Source organism: Panthera onca, chromosome A3, assembly GCF_046562875.1.
Source record: "Panthera onca isolate mPanOnc1 chromosome A3, mPanOnc1 haplotype 2, whole genome shotgun sequence".
In the NCBI taxonomy this organism is placed as follows: Eukaryota; Metazoa; Chordata; class Mammalia; order Carnivora; family Felidae; genus Panthera; species Panthera onca.
The window spans coordinates 45,414,647-45,431,300 of record NC_138341.1 but is presented as its reverse complement, the minus strand read 5'-3'; the positions used below and the strand labels follow the sequence as shown (position 1 = coordinate 45,431,300).

Below are 16,654 nucleotides of genomic sequence, written 5' to 3'. Positions count from 1 at the left end.
CCCCTGTTCTGTTTTGTTATTGTTTTTCTAGTTCCTTAAACTGTGCCTCCCTTTTTCCTTTGACTTTGTCCCAAGAATGTACTCATCATAGTGGCAAAATTGCTGTGGCAGTCCTGGTTTTACTTCTACCTACCATGATATCCATTAAAAGAAAATCAGGATTTAAAATTTGGAAAAATGTTTCCCCAAAATACCCAGCAAACCTTCACTTGTTGCCATAGCCTGAATTGAGACACATGGCTATTTCTTTAAAAAAACCAAAAATGTGCCCAGAGGAATACTATGTCTTTGTTATTATGTCTAGGTACTTAAATCAATTGTGACAGGAAGGGAATACAAATCATTCTTTTACTGATAATTAACTGGAATTTAGGATGGAAAATGTCCACTGATCACAGGATTATATGGGGGAGAGATGGACACCATGAATGAAAATAGTCATACTGTTAGGAAGAGAGGAGACTGATAAAGAGTATGCACTCAGCAGTGCTAACAAGTAAATGTTTTAATCACCAAAGGTTCACATATATCCTTCCTCTTATCTATGCACTTGTAAGACAGTCCATGTCCAAAGGAGACAAACTGAAGGTTCATCCATTCTTTTCCCTCAGGTCCAGATGTAGCTATTTATATTTTGCTGATAGTATCCATACCAGCATATTGTGGTAGTAATGTAACTGGATACCATTAATAAAATAAACAACAACAATGAATAAAATCAACTTGCAATAAGAAAGGAGATGAATGGGATAAGAAATACTGGGGTCACAGGGTGATAGTATACGTCATGTCCACTTGAATAGGAATATCAATTATCTCATGACCTGCAAGAGAAATGAGATCTTTGGTCAGCCAAATTCACATTACCCAGTTCTACTTTTATTTGTTTATTTATTTATTTATTTATTTATTTACTTACTTACTTACTTATAATGTTTGTTTATTTTTGAGAGAGAGGGAACATGTCGGGGAGGGGCAGAGAGAGACAGAGGGAGACACAGAGTCCAAAGCAGGCTTCAGGCTCTGAGTTGTCAGCACAGAGCCTGACATGGGGCTCGAACCCATGGACTGAGCAGACTGTGAGATCATGACCTGAGCCAAAGTCAGTCGCTTAACCGACTGAGCTGCCTAGGCACCCCATACCCAGTTCTACTTTTAGCAATTTTTTTTTTGGTCCATTTTCCTCCATAATCATATTTAAAATGGACATTGGAGAGTTTGTCCTTTCTAGTGATTGTGTTACATTTGCAGTCCAGTCCCAACTGGTACCAATTTGAGGTTATAGAGATTGTTCTGGATTTGAGCAATCAAGACCTGAGTGTTTAGCTAGGTATGGATTTTTTTTTTTTTTTTTGTCTTACAGTTCTATTTAAAAAGTTAATAGTTTTTGAATTTTGCATCTAAAAATTTCTAAGCATGGTAATCACACATGGTAGTTAATCTGGTCAAAGTCTGATTCTGATCATTTCCTTCTCTTAGCAACAAGCTTCTATGCAATGTCAGTTCCCTTGGAAATTGAATGGCACCTTCATTTTGACCTCTGCCTCAGAGCAATTAAAAAAAAAATTAGGTGAAGGGCACCAAAACTTTCATAATTACCCCAGATTAAACCCCATCCACACCTCTGTGGCATGATTAACCACTTCATCAGTTGAAACTTGCTTAGCAAAATTTTCTTGACAGAGGTCTGAGGAGTTAGGCTCATCTTTTCTCAGTCTTGTTACCTTCTAGGCCTCCCACCACCCTGCTGTATTAGCAAAGATTTTAGCTCAGGGGTAGAGAATGGGCATTCCCAAACCTATCAAACTCCATATGAAGTGGATTTGAAATAATTTTGATTTCAGTTTATACATAGAAAAAAATATTTTCTCCCATTCTTTTTCTTCCCTATTTTCAAAAACTTTAATTTTAAATAAGCCATTATGGATCTTTCTTGTAAACCTCACCAAAGGCTAGAAGACTAATCCAAGTTTGACTGTCTGATCTTTTTCTCAGTCACCCTATATTTCTTTTTTGTAATTTAAATTTTAATTAGATAATATACAGTGTAATATTGATTTCATAAGTAGAATTCACTGATTCCTCACTTATATACACACTCAGTGCTCATCACAATAAGTACCCTCCTTAATACCATCACCCATCTTGCCCATCTCCTATCTACTTCCCTCCACCAACCTTCAGTTTTTTCTCTATTGTTAAGAGTCTCTTGTGGTTGTTTCCCTTTCTTCTCTCCCCCTTCTTACCACATGTCCATCTGTTTTGTTTCTTAAATCACACATATGACTGAAATTATGTATTTGCCTTTCTCTGATTGACCTATTTTGCTTAGCATAATACATTATAGCTCGATCCGTGTTATTGGCAAGGTTTCACTCTTTTTGATGACTGAATAATATCTATATTTATCTATCTATCTATATATTTAGATCTAGATATACCACATATTTACCCATTCATTAGTCAGTGGACCTTTGAACTCTGTCCATAGTTTGGCTATTCTTGATAATGCTGTTATAAACATTGGGGTAAATGTACCCTTTCAAATCTGTATTTTTTTATCCTTTGGGTGAATACCTAATAGTGCAATTGCTGGATTGTATGGTAGTCCTATTTTTAGTTATTTTGAGGAACATCCATACTTTTTTTCCACTGGTGCATACATAGTGCACCAGTTCCTTCTTTGCCATCAGCAGTGCAAGAGGGTTCCCTTACTCCACATCTTCACCAACACCTGCTGTTTCTTGTAAATTTTAGCCATCCTGACAAGTGTGAGGTGGTATCTCATCATAGTTTTGATTTATATTCCCCTGATTATGAGTGATGTTGAGAATCTTTTCATGTCAGTCACCCTATGTTTCACCTTCTGTAAGTACATGGTTGTTTCTTAAGGGAGTAGAGATGTCATTTTAGCCAGGTCTTGTATAACTGCTTAAAAAAGATCATCAACTTCCTAGTCCAGGAGGGAGGGATTCTTTTCACTGACCTCCTTCTGCCTTGATTCAGCACCACACACTTGATACCAAAGTTTGCATCAGCTAGGATCATGATAGCTACAAAATAGAAAACTCAGCTCAAACTATCTTAAACAACAACAACAAAAGAAATCAGATCACATAACCCAAAGTTGAGAGGCAGGATGGGTTTCACAAAGCCACCATATCTTGCTTACATTGATACAATATCTTGTCACCTCGTGTCTGTGCCTCTGAGTGGGTCCTTTAAGTCAGTTCTCCCTATAACAATTATGGTGATCTGTTGAAAAATAAAATCAGATGTGTCACTCCTCTAATGAAACCACTTCAATGGCTTCTTATCAAAATAAGAATAAAATCCTCAATTCTTACCACAACCTCAGATATTCTTTATAATGTGGCCCCTCTAGATCTTTCCTGCCGTATGTGCTATTGCTCTTCTCTGCCTTACCGAACTCCTATCCACTAATATTACTACTTTTCCATTTCAATGTTCCCTCAATGCTACAAGCTTGATCTTACCTCGGTACCTTGATATTTGCTACTTCTTATGCCCAGAATACTCCTACATAGAGCCTTGGCAAGTACCACTCACTGAATTAGAAGGGTTCCCCAGAGAGACAGAACCAAGACTATGTATTTATTTATTTATTTATTTATTTAGACTATTGTTTCTATTTTAAAAGTATTTCTCTCTATATTTTATGTAATAAGGAAATATACCACACATTTACATATCATAAAGAAATATATCTGTATCTGTATCTATTACAAGGATTGGCTTACATGATTATGAAGGCTGGCAAAATCTGTAGTATGGGCCAGAACTCTGGAGACCCAGGAGAGCCACTGGTGCAGATGAACTCTGAAGGCACCTAGTAGATAATTCCTTCTTTCTCTGGGAAGCTGGTCTTCTTATTCTATCCAGTCCTTCAATTGATTGGATGAAGCCTACCCACATTATGAATGGTAATCTTTTTACTAAAAATTTACTGATTTAAATATTAATTTTATCCAAAAACACATGTTGGCACGTAAAATTAACCATCACACTCATATAGTTTTTCACATCTGTGTTCACCCATTGCTTTCCCAGAAATTCTCAAATACCCCTGTTAAGAGGCTCTACCAATTCCTATCTCTCTCTACTTCTTTACCGCACTTTACTTTTCCTCATAGCTTTTATCAACACTGAAAATTATATGACATATTTATTTGTTGTATGGTTTTCATCTGTATCCATTTCTAGAGTATCAATATTATTCTTATTTGCCACAGTTTCTATGGAATATAAATATTTCTTATATATAGGTACTTAACAAGTGAGTCAGATTTTTATATTTAACTGTGGTAGCGGGTGACAAACACAAAATCTTTCTTACCCAAAAGGAAATGACTTAAATACAGAAATACACAGAAATGACTTATACACAAAAAGAAATCTTATTGCCCACAGTGTGTATTTCCCCATTGTTTCTCACCTCACAGCTTCTCTGCTGTGAAATTCTGGGTACAGAAGCCTGCAAAGTACGTTCCTTAGCCTTCCTTCCTAGCTGATGTCTACTAGATTCTTACAACAAATGACACCAGTATAGCATCAAATAGTTGAAGGAATACAGAAATGATTCTTTTCTCTTGTTCTTCTGGCCGTATTTTTGAGCAACTGTATCCTTTTTATCCATCTGCAATCCAGCTTCATCTCTACAGGTTCCTCTTCCATGGTCTAGCACAAACTTCAGGTCCCTATTCCATGGTGTTAGTATATCTAGACATCACCCTAGCAGGGAAGCAATGTATGTTCTTCTGGACTCCGGTTACACCCTCTTACTTCTTTTGTTCTCCAAGAACTAGATTAAATAGCCATGGACACAATGAGAAAGAATGAAATATGGCCCTTTGTAGCAATGTCTCTCACTCATAGAGAGAAAGACAGATACCATATGTTTTCACTCTTATGTGGATCCTGAGAAACTTAACAGAAACCCATGGGGGAGGGGAAGAAAAAAAAAAAAAAAAGAGGTTAGAGTGGGAGAGAGCCAAAGCATAAGAGACTCTTAAAAACTGAGAACAAACTGAGGGTTGATGGGGGGTGGGAGGGAGGGGAGGGTGGGTGATGGGTATTGAGGAGGGCACCTTTTGGGATGAGCACTGGGTGTTGTATGGAAACCAATTTGACAATAAATTTCATATATTGAAAAAAAATTAAAAAAAATAAATAGCCACGGGCAGCAATTACTAATTTCTGGTACACTTCATCTTCATCCCTTTTTTATTTCTCTCAGACTTTCTGATAACTATATAACACTGTTCCTGAATTAAAGCCCCGAATTAAAGACCATTGTGTGAAACCATTAGAATGATTATGGGTTTTTCAGGTTCCAGAAAACAGACTTCAGTAAACGTGTTCTTGGGTTATGTACCTTAAAGATCTTTAAAATAAAGCTGGCTTTAGGAGCAGTTGAAAATGGGTTACTGCTAACCCATGACATACAGTGGTATCACGTTTACCAGATTGTTGTTGGCTACTGCTTTAACGTCTTATTTATTTTTGGGACAGAGAGAGACAGAGCATGAATGGGGGAGGGTCAGAGAGAGAGAGGGAGACAAAGAATCTGAAACAGGCTCCAGGCTCTGAGCTGTCAGCACAGAGCCCGATGCGGGGCTCAAACTCCCGGAGTGTGAGATCATGACCTGAGCCGAAGTCGGCTGCTCAACCGACTGAGCCACCCAGGCGCCCCTGCTACTGCTTTAAATGAAGGCAAAGGTCTGGGAAACCAAGTAGTTAATGTATTCAACTGCTATAGTAGTGATGATGACTATAAATGCTGGAGGCAAGATTTTTTTTTTTTTTTTGAGACTGTATTTGATTACTTTTTGAAAGAAACTGATAAGCCCAGTGTTTTAATCTCTTAGTTCTAGGCAAGTCAAGGAGTCATAGAGGTTTTATTGTGCTCCTAAAATAATCTCTCATTTATTATAGCTGTAGGGGAGATTCCAAATCCCATCTCAAATTTAAAAGTGAAAATTCCAGAATTATAATGTAAGTTGAATTCATGGCCCAAGTATCTTACGTGAAAATTGAAACACATTATCTTGTGTGAAATGTAGAGCATTTATTGGAAAGAATTGAACTCTGGGGTTTGACATAGGCACATCTTGGCAGACATGGATCAATCTGAGTAACTTGAAACCACAAATTTCCTTGAAATTCCATTGTTAGAAGAAATAATTATTCATATTGATGGCTGTTACTCTTTGTTTGGAGACCCTGCAGTAAACTTCCATAAGGAAATTGCTTTCCAAGTGGATGCCTAGTCTTAAGACAGATCTCCCCTATGCCTCATTGCCTTTGAACTTATGAACTGAGTCAGATTTTGGCATACATTAGGGGGAAAATATAAAATCTTATCCATGGGTATATGACTTATACATAAAAAATAATTGTAAGAATATTATTTTGTACTCACATTAGCTTAAACTTGGGGAATATATTTGAGAATGGATTCTAAGGATTTTGGAACAAAGGACAGTTTGCAGAGATTGTGTATTCAATGTGGTATCTTAAGTAGATGGGGTGGCTCAGCTGTGGACACACCAACCTCTTATGTGGTCTATGTTCAATGATATTGAGCATATACAGCTGCCCTGGCATAATGAAGAAATATTTCAAGGTTTAGAAAGGTAGAAATAACAGAGTGTTTTTATTATTTGCAACTTGGTCATCTCCCAGTATGGTCCCCAGATGAGCCTAGAGAATACTCCATTCAGACACTGAGAAATATATTAGTCAGGGAAGTACCAGGATCTTCAAAAATTCTCTGATTCAGTGGGTCATTACAAATATAGAGTAAAGAAGATTGGTAAGGAACTAATAATTGTTGAAATTGAGTGATATGTAAGAGTGGATTAATGATACCATTCCTCATCTTTTATATATTTTTGGAAATATCCATAATAAGGTTAAATAAAATGAGTTTTGTAGTAGCTTTCTTTTATTGGCAGGGGATGACATTGCAAAGGGCCAACTTTGAAATAGGTTCCCTGATTTCAGAGGAAAAGATGAGATTCCTGAATGACAGAAGCCAAACAGCAGGGCTTTACTCTGAGAGAACAAGCATACATGAGGATCTGGACCATACGTATCATCTAGGCAGCAATTTCCTAGCCTTTCTCTCAGTGCTTAATTTATGCATTAATGTGCAAAGTATCACAGAAGTTCTTCAAAAACCTCGACAATACGGACCTTCTCTTACCAAAGCTATTTGACTACCATCCTTGCACAGGAGTCAACAGCAGAGGTCAACTTTAGACCCTGACTGGCATCATTCCTTGGGGAGTCCAGGAAGCCACCTGGTATTAGATTGATTGCTTTGGACTTTTTCCAGCTTGCAACAGTAAATGATTTTGTCTTCACTGGAACTGAAAATTATTCTGGATACTGAACTTGCTTTTCCTACTCCAATGCTTCTTCTAGCACCAACATCAGGAGGTTTTGGGGTCCCTTATTCACAATATTCAGCAATATTGCCTTATTCAGCAATATTCAAGATATTGCTTCTGACCAAAGAACTTACTACAAAGCAAAAGAAGGACTGCAATAGGGCCATATAATTCATGGATCTTACTATATTCTTCTTGATTCAAAAGTAACTGCTTTGACAGACGCATAGAATTTCCTCCTGAAATATTAGATGCATACCAGCTAAGAGACAATAATTTAACATTTTGAGTGTTTTCCTATACCACATAGTATCAGCATCTACTAGAGACTCTATGACACTGTTTTACCCTTAATCTGTAAATTAATAAGAGAAATGAACTACTCACTAATTTTTTTTCCCATGCATACAACTTTGGATTCTCTTGGTTGAGAGTTCTTATTTCCATAATGAATACTGTTTAAACCAGGAGACATAGTTCTTTCATTGAAATGGATGTTAAGTTTGTCACCTGGTCATTGTGGGCTCCTTATTCCATTGAAACAACAGACAAATAATGGGTCACTGTGATTGGTGGAGTGATTGATTCTAATTACCAAGGGAGACTTGGGTTGCCGCTGTATAGTGTAGGCATGCAGAAATATGACTGGAACCAAGGAGGTTTCCTTGAGTGCCACTAAGTATTTTAGTATTCAACAGAAAAAAATTAATAGACATTTAGACAAATCAAAAAGGCATCTTCACTAAGCACTCAGAACCTCAGGAATGAAGATTTTGTTCATCCTTACCATGTAATGGATCATATTCACTGAGATCCTGGCTGGGGCCAAAATAAACACGGAATGAGTAGCAGATAAAGGAAGTTGATCATATATGAGTTCTAGAACATAATGTGTGTGTTTGTGTGTGTATGTGTGTATACTTTTAAATGTTAACTAATTTCTTTTTTTATTTTTTTAATAAAAGAAATAATCATAGTGGCTAAATTTACAATGTAATCTTTAGGGGATAGAATATTCAAGTGGACTTGTGACTTTGAAAACTCACAAATGATATATAAATGATAGGATTTCGTATACTCCATTTTGGGGGAAAGGAGAGAGTATCTTTCATTATGCAAAGTGTAGTTGTTATCTAGATAAGGTGCATAACATCACTGTCATTTTTGTTGTATTAAAATTTAAGGTAGGTAAGAAGGATGTATATGGATACTGAGTAGCCAAAAGGTTGAATGTGTTGATTATTTGCCTACTTTCTTTCAACCTCTTACACAGCATTCTTTATAATTCTGTGGTTGGGAAGACTATCTGTTAAATTTTCAGGCTCCCTTTCTGGACTCTCTTAATTTTTTAAAAATGTTTATTTTTGAGAGGGAGGGAGGGAGGGAGGGAGGGAGAGAGAGAGAGAGAGAGAGAGAGAGAGAGAGAGAGAAAGAGAGAGAATGAGCAGGGGAGGGGTAGAGAGAGAGGAAGACACTGAATCTGAAGTAGGCTCCAGGCTCTGAGCCATCAGCACAGAGCCCAGTGTGGGGCTCGAACTCATGAACTGCAAGATCATGACCTGAGCTGAAGTTGGACGCTCAACCGACACAGCCACCCAGGTGCCCCTTATTTCTGGAAGCTCTTAAATTATGCCAGTGGGAGACACTGGGAAAAGATCAGAAGACAGGAAGAGAGGAGACACTATTATTATCTCTCTCTTTTTCTTTCTGACAGTACTTCTAGAAATAGATGAACTCCTCTGGGGACCCTGGTTTCAGCAGTAGTGCCTGTGCCTTTCATGGTTCCAGCACTACCTTAGATAGTTCCTCCTTGGTAACACCACCACAGCACAGCCTTAGCTCTGATAAAACTACCTCTTCCCTTATTCTCCCTGCCCTGGACCTATAGATGCTTCCTGAAGTTGCTTATTTTTGGTTTACTGCATTTTCTCTTTTACTTTCTCAATCTTTCAAACACTTATGCACTCAATTCCCTGTATGAAATTCTATTTGTTTGAACTATCTATAGTAGTTTATTTTTTCCTACCTATACCTGGACTGATATAAAGAGACTGTGTCATTTCATTGCTTTACAGCTATATGCCATTTGAAATCCAAAGAAAAGTGGGTGATTCTTCTATTAGCTCTCTTGAAAAGTGAGTTATTTTTCAGAAGCCCTTAAAACTTTTCTTTTTGTCTCATATGTGCAAATTCCATCATAGGTTAATTCTTAAATGAAGCCAGGGAATGAAATGGAACAATGAGCCTAGGCTTGAACTTTTGACCCAATGCCGGTGACAAGGTCAAGGGCATTGCCCCTTTACCAGGCCTAGGATTGGAGCCAGAGGTCAGGCTCACCTCAGTCTAAAGCACCTGGGCTACATGATGGAGAAAGGTACAGATGTTAGAACGGGAATAGAGAGGAATGGATACTGGATGAGCAATAAACAGTATAGTCTGTAAGCTCTCATTGCATTATACTGCACTTACCCTTTCTCAGTTTGTTTCGTTAAACTATGAGATCATTGATGGCACAAACTCTGTCCTTTGTTTATCTAAATAATCAGCATTGAGAATTGTCACTGTCATCTACTAGGCAGGTGTCAAAAATTTATTGAATGGATGAATTAATCAATGTGGCAAAGCTTTAAAGGGATGAGTTTGCGCCTTTAGTAAGAGCATCATGATAATACATAATGCAAACAGGCACTTGGAGCAGTAGTATTTGTGGAATTTGAGACCTGCTTGTTCAGTGGCCTTTATATTTTTTAATCATCAGAGCACTTTCTCAAACAAAATAGAGGAATGTACATATGTCTGAGTGTATTTCTACATAGAATAAGGACTGTAGACATTTCTCAGGTAGTTTAAATCTTCCTTTGTTTGATGGAGCATTTGGTATTTTATATTTCAAATTTCTGAATCTCCTTCCTAACACGTTTTTGGTGCATGTGTTACAAGTTAAAGAAAAAAAAAAAAGGAATCTGCTTCAGTCACTTCAGAGCTAAACTAAGAATTTAGTGTTTTGACTTGCAGGATGGAGTTTTTTTTCTTACATTAATAGGGAGATAGATAGCTGTGAAGACCAGTGTGGACAGGGTGTATGGGTTAAAAGTTCATCTCTACCACCTACAAGCTCCATGACCTGAATTATATCCAGAGCCTTAGATATAATAGGTGACTTTTAACTACAGTCAGGGGGCAATCCTTATTATAATACCCTGTGTTTCAGATTCCTCATCTTAAAAATGTGGACAATATTAGTAATTTCTTCATTAATTAATATGTGGAAAGCTCTTAATACAGTCCTTAGCACAAGCAAATATTCTGAGATATCTATTATTATCATGCATCAACAAACCCTATTTGGAAAGGGAAGTGGGTCAGGGAATCCTGTCCTAACATTTTTTTTTTTCTCTGTGGTAATCAGTACTGTTTACCACATATTTCAGGTTCCTTGTCTCTCAAGCATGTGGTACTTTTGAACTTAAAAGCCCCTTGTGGTTGTGTGGGCTATATGAATAGTTTGGATCCAATATACAAGTTACTTCTGGTCCAGACCAATCCATCATTTTCTTTCCCTCTGTAATGATCATGAATTAGATTCCAGGTACTAGGGGCGCCTGGGTGGCGCAGTCGGTTAAGCGTCCGACTTCAGCCAGGTCACGATCTCGCGGTCCGTGAGTTCGAGCCCCGCGTCAGGCTCTGGGCTGATGGCTCGGAGCCTGGAGCCTGTTTCCGATTCTGTGTCTCCCTCTCTCTCTGCCCCTCCCCCGTTCATGCTCTGTCTCTCTCTGTCCCAAAAATAAATTAAAAAAAAACGTTGGGAAAAAATTAAAAAAAAAAAAAAAAAAAAAAAAAGATTCCAGGTACTGGCTGTGCAGTTAGCTTGGGTCTCAGAATGAGAATCATGTAAAAGAGCTATGACATGACTATCTGAGATGATGGTTATTTGTTACCTCAGCATAATTTAGTCTGGGTGATTCATAATAGTAGTTGAGTAGTCCCATGATTATGGGAGAAAAAGCACAATGAATCTGTTTCTCCATCTGCAAAACAAGGAGGTTGGATAGGAAAGATTATCAGGAAAGTCCCCTTAAGTTCTAAAATGATAGGTTCTTTGATAAGAATAAGAATGGCAGTGAAGACCAGAAATTTGTAAATCGAGGAAAGCAGAAATAAACTCATTACTAAGCTGTGAGAATCAAAGACCAAAAGAGTAAGGTGAAAACTAAGGCTGGCTTTTCCAAGAGCATGTTCCTTAGAACCCTAATCATAAGAGATGCTTTGTGATAGAAGGTTCCATGACCAAATACGTATGGGAAACACTATATATGATATCTCTCTCTTAGTCTTCATGTAGATTATCATATTCTGAGTATTCATGAAGGAAACCTTTAAAATGTATTTCACCCAGCACTTAATAATACAATTTCACTGTAGAAATCGCTTTTATAATTACTTCACATTAATGGGCTGGGAAGCTATCATTTTAGTTTGAGCTATATGCTTTCCCATACCTTCTCAAAATCTTTTTGGTAATTCTCCTCCTCTTGCACATAGTTGTAGAGTGGGCATTGGAACCAGAATATCCCATTTCTCTGGTCATAGTAATTTGTTCATATATGAATAAGACCCCATCAAGCCCAATCAGAGTCTTCAACATATATATGTGTTTTTAATGTTTATTTTTGAGAGAGAGAGAGAGAGAGAGAGAGAGAGAGCGAGCGCAAGTGGGGGAGGGACAGAGAAAGGACACAGAAGATCTGAAGTGGGCTCTGTGCTGACAAGCAGCAATCCCAATGCGGGGCTCCAACTCACAAACTGTGAGATCATGACCTGAGACAAAGTCAGACATTCAACCAACTCATCCACTAAGGTACCCCCAACATAATTAATATTTCTGATGATCTCCTGGATTTAGCTGAGTCTCATTAAGACACCTCTTAGACTTCTCAGATATGTGAACCCAAATCTCCCTTTTGCTCAGACTAAATCCAGTTGAATTACAGTTACTTGCTACTGAAAAAATGCAGACAGGAATTATTCCTCCTTAGAGCAGAGTTTGGAAAATTCTGTTCCAGGGTCACAGCTGTGAGTAAAATGATACAATTTTGAAATGTAATAAGCAATAGCCTTAGTTTTTTTCTAAGGGTTAAGTGGGTCTATTAGGGAACCTGAAGATGGAAGTGACACGTTTAGTATGAGAAGATATTGCAGCCTATTTTATCTTTAAAAATTTTTTTTATTAAAAAAATTTTTTTAATTAAAAAAAAATTTTTAATATTTATTTTTGAGAGAGGGAGACAGGGGCAGGCAGACTGTGAGTGAGCAAGAGGTAGAGAGAGAGGGAGACACAGAATCTGAAGCAGGCTCCAGGCTCCGAGGTGTCAGCTCAGAGTCTGATGCGGGACTCAAACTCACAGATTGCGAGATCATGACCCGAGCTGAAGCTGGACCCTTAGCCGCCTGAGCCACCCAGGTGCCCCTATCTTTTTTTAAAAGATACTTTGGAAATAAAAGATAATGGAATGAAATCCAAAATTGTCAAAATATACCAAGGAATAATTTTATTTTAATGTCTGCTTCACTTACTCAGAAATATTAACTAAAGGAAGAATACAACATCTTCTTATGGAAAACAGGGTGCTGGAAACTTGACAAGTATTATTTCATTTATTTATCACAACAAAGGAAAATAGATAAAAATTACCACCATTTCTCAGACTGTGAAACTAAGTCTTATAAACATTATGTAACTTCCCAGTATCACAAACTAGACTGTGGTAATACTGGAATTGAAAGGCACTCATCATTGCCATTCAGTGAAGTTGCTCCTTTATTTTTTTGCAGATAAGGTAACTGATACAGAATTTCCACATGTTAGATTTCCATCACTAAATTCCCCCAAACTTAGCAGCTTAAAACAATGCAAATTTATTATTTCACAGTTCTGTGATTCAGAAGTCTAATGGGTTAAACTGGTTTCTCTACTTAGAGTTTCACAGAGCTGCTATCAAAGTGTTGGCAGGTCTGTGTTCCTTTCTGGAGGCTCTAGTGAGCAATTCATCTCTAGGCTTGTTCAGGTTGTTGGCACAATTCACTTCCATGTAGTTGTAGGACTGAGGTCTGTTTCCTTTATGGCTGTTGGCCAGGAGTTGTTCTTAGCATCTAGAGGCTGCCCTTATTTTCTGGCTTATGGCTCCCTTCAAAGTCAGCAAAGTCACTTAAGTCACTCCCATGCTTGGAATCTCTGCGACTCTTCTCCTGCTGTCTCATCTTCCTAATATATCTCTTGACTCTAGTCAAAGAAAGATTCTCCACTTTTTTTTTTTTAAGTTTATTTATTTGGAGAGAGCATGAGCAGAGGGGGAGCAGAGCGAGAGGGAGAGAGAGAATCCCAAGCAGGCTCTATGCTCTCAGCAAGGAGCCCTATGAGGGGATCGATTTCAGGAACCACGAGCCAAAATCAAGAGTCTGGCAGTTAACCAACTGAGCCACCCACATGCCCTGTAGATTCTCCAAATTTAAGAGGACATGTAATTGTATTGAACACACTTGGACAATTAAGGATAATCTCACTTTCTCAAATTATTTAACTGTAATCACTTCTGCAAAGTTCCCTTTGTCATGTAACATAATATATTCACAAATTCAAGGGGGTGGGCATGGAAGTCTTTAAGGGTCCATTATTTTGCCTACCAAATTCTATATAAGGTCACAGTTGTAATGTTTCAAAACGAAAAAGGTAGAAAATTTACATATGTGTTTCCTAAGCATTTATTATATTTACTTATAAAAATGGTGTGTGCATAAAAAAAGTATAACACCATTCAGTATACACATGCACATGTACCTAGGGATAGAAATGTACAAATAATAGATACGTTTGGAAAAAAAGGAAAGAGTTCATAGAATAGGTAGAAAACAAGAATTCTGAAACAAGTTAATGTTTGTTTGCTTTTTAATAATGAAAGGAGTACATGGGGTGCCTGAGTGGCTCAGTTGGTTGAGCATCCAACTCTTGATTTTGACTTAGGTCGTGATCTCACAGTTCGTGAGATGGAACCCACGTTGGGCTCTGTGATGACAGTGTGGAGCCTGCTTGGGATTCTCTCTCTTCCTGTTTCTCTGCCTGCCCCTCCCCTCTTAAAATAAATAAATGAGCTTTAAAAATAAAAAAAAATAATGAAAATAGTACATAACAACAACAGAGAGAGTTTAACTGATATATTTTAGACAAGAGATGAAATCTACTTAGGTTTGTGAGAACAAGCTGAAGAAATTCTGGGGTATGACTCATATGTAACAAATATTGTAAGAGGGTCTGAGATATTTAGAAGATTATTAAAAATTAAAATGTCTATATTATTTTTATCCATAATTGCCAAAATTTGGACTCAGCCAAGATGTTACTTAGTAGGAGGCTATATAAACAATGGAATATTATTCAGCACTAACAAGAGATGAACTACGAAGCTGTAAAGACAGTGAGCTGTAAAGACAGTGGGGAATTAAATGTAAAGACATTTAATTTGGATTAAATGCATATTTACTAAGTGAAAGAAGATAATCTGAAAAGGCTACATACTGTATGTTTCTAACTATATGATATTCTGGAAAAGGAAAATCTATAGATAAGTAAAAACAAAAAAAAAATCAATGGTTGCCAGGGATTAGGATGAAGGGAAGGATGAATAGGCAGAGTACAGATTTTTAGGACAGTGAAACTATTCTGTATACCACAACTGTGGATACATATTATTTATACATTTGTCGAAACATATAGAATGTATAAGAGTAAACCTTAATGTAAACTATGGACTTTGAGTGATAACAATGTGTCAATGTAGGTTCATTGCTTTCAGCAAGTGTAACACTGTGGTGCAGCATGTCAATAGTGGGGGAGGAGGGTTTGCTTATTGGCAGCAGGAGGTATACAGAAACTCTCGGTACTTTTTGCTCAATTTTGCTGTGAACTTAAAACTTATATCTACTAAAAAATGAATTGCTCAGGAGGATTTGATAGAGAAATTTCAGGAGCCAACAGACTGAGCGAGGGTTCCTTCCAATGTGTAGTGACCTAACATTTGAATGTATAAGCGTGAGGAATAATTTTACTTAGAATTGTCAGTATTGGAGTCTACTCCACAAATCTAGATGTCATGGTATTATAGGTTAAATTGTATTTTAATTATATACAATATTTTTCCATTTGCCCACAATGATATACTTTTTGTTATCTATGTTGGTATAAATCTTTAATATGAATGTAGGAGGGGAAACTGTTTTTCTGAGGACTGTATCTGTTTATGTCATTGAAATGAAGGACAAAACTTAAATAAAAAAAATGGAAACAGATATATTCACACATAGTCTCAAAACAAAAGAAATAAAGGTAAAGAAAAACTAATCCCTTGCCTTAGAATGGGGACAAATAAAATGATAGCTTTTCAATATCCAATGATACCTATTATTTATACAAGGATGTTTAGACTGTTACCAGAGAGAAATAAATACAGCTAAAATCATACTCAATTTGTATGTTTCCATTGGGGAAGGTAGGGGTGAAGGTTCCCCTTCATCCAGAACATAAAAGAATTAGTAAGTCCTTTGGAGGCAGGGAACAAAAATCTCAGCTGCCATTTGCCTGCTGGGGACTTAAATGCATTGCCTGGATAATTTCTTATCACTATCTGACTGACAGACAATAGTTTGGCACGTTTTGAAGGAAGAGTGAGGGAAGAGATCAAGGGTCTGAGAAATAAAGGATGGCTTTTATGCTATTTTTTATTAGCTCTAAAGCAATTGCATGGACAAAACCTTATAAATATTTTACAAATGACTTTTAAAGATTTCTCAATAATAATATTTTGGGCTTCCTGGGTGGCTCAGTTGGTTAAGCCTCTGGCTCTTGATTTTTGCCCAGGTCATGATCTCACGGTTGATGAGATTGAGCCCCAAGTTGGGATCCTTGCTGACAGCATGGAGCCTGCTTGGGATTCTCTCTCTCTCTCTCTCTCTCTCTCTCTCTCTCTCTCTCTCTTCCTCTCTCTCTCTCTCTCTCTCTCTCTCTCTTCCTCTCTCTCCCTCTCTCCCTCTCTCTCTCTTCCTCTCTCTCCCTCTCTCCCTCTCTCTCTCTTTCTCTCTCTCAGTATAAATAAAGTAACTTGAAAAATATCTAGCCATTTTGAAAATCACTACAAAACAATAATGAGGGAAATCTCATTTTGATAAGACAACACTGGATCTATTTTTTT

At 37.4% G+C, this 16,654-nt stretch overlaps 1 long non-coding RNA gene across 1 annotated transcript; it reads right to left on the bottom strand.

Moving 5' to 3' along the window:
- Nucleotides 1–525: 525 nt before the first annotated feature.
- LOC132687710 (uncharacterized) lies at nt 526–3,907 on the bottom strand. The gene is made up of 3 exons (XR_009614236.2): nt 3,762–3,907; nt 3,173–3,255; nt 526–824 (listed from the first exon to the last, which is right to left on the bottom strand). It is a non-coding gene; the product is annotated as an uncharacterized LOC132687710 (long non-coding RNA).
- Between the last annotated feature and the right edge of the window lie 12,747 nt (nt 3,908–16,654).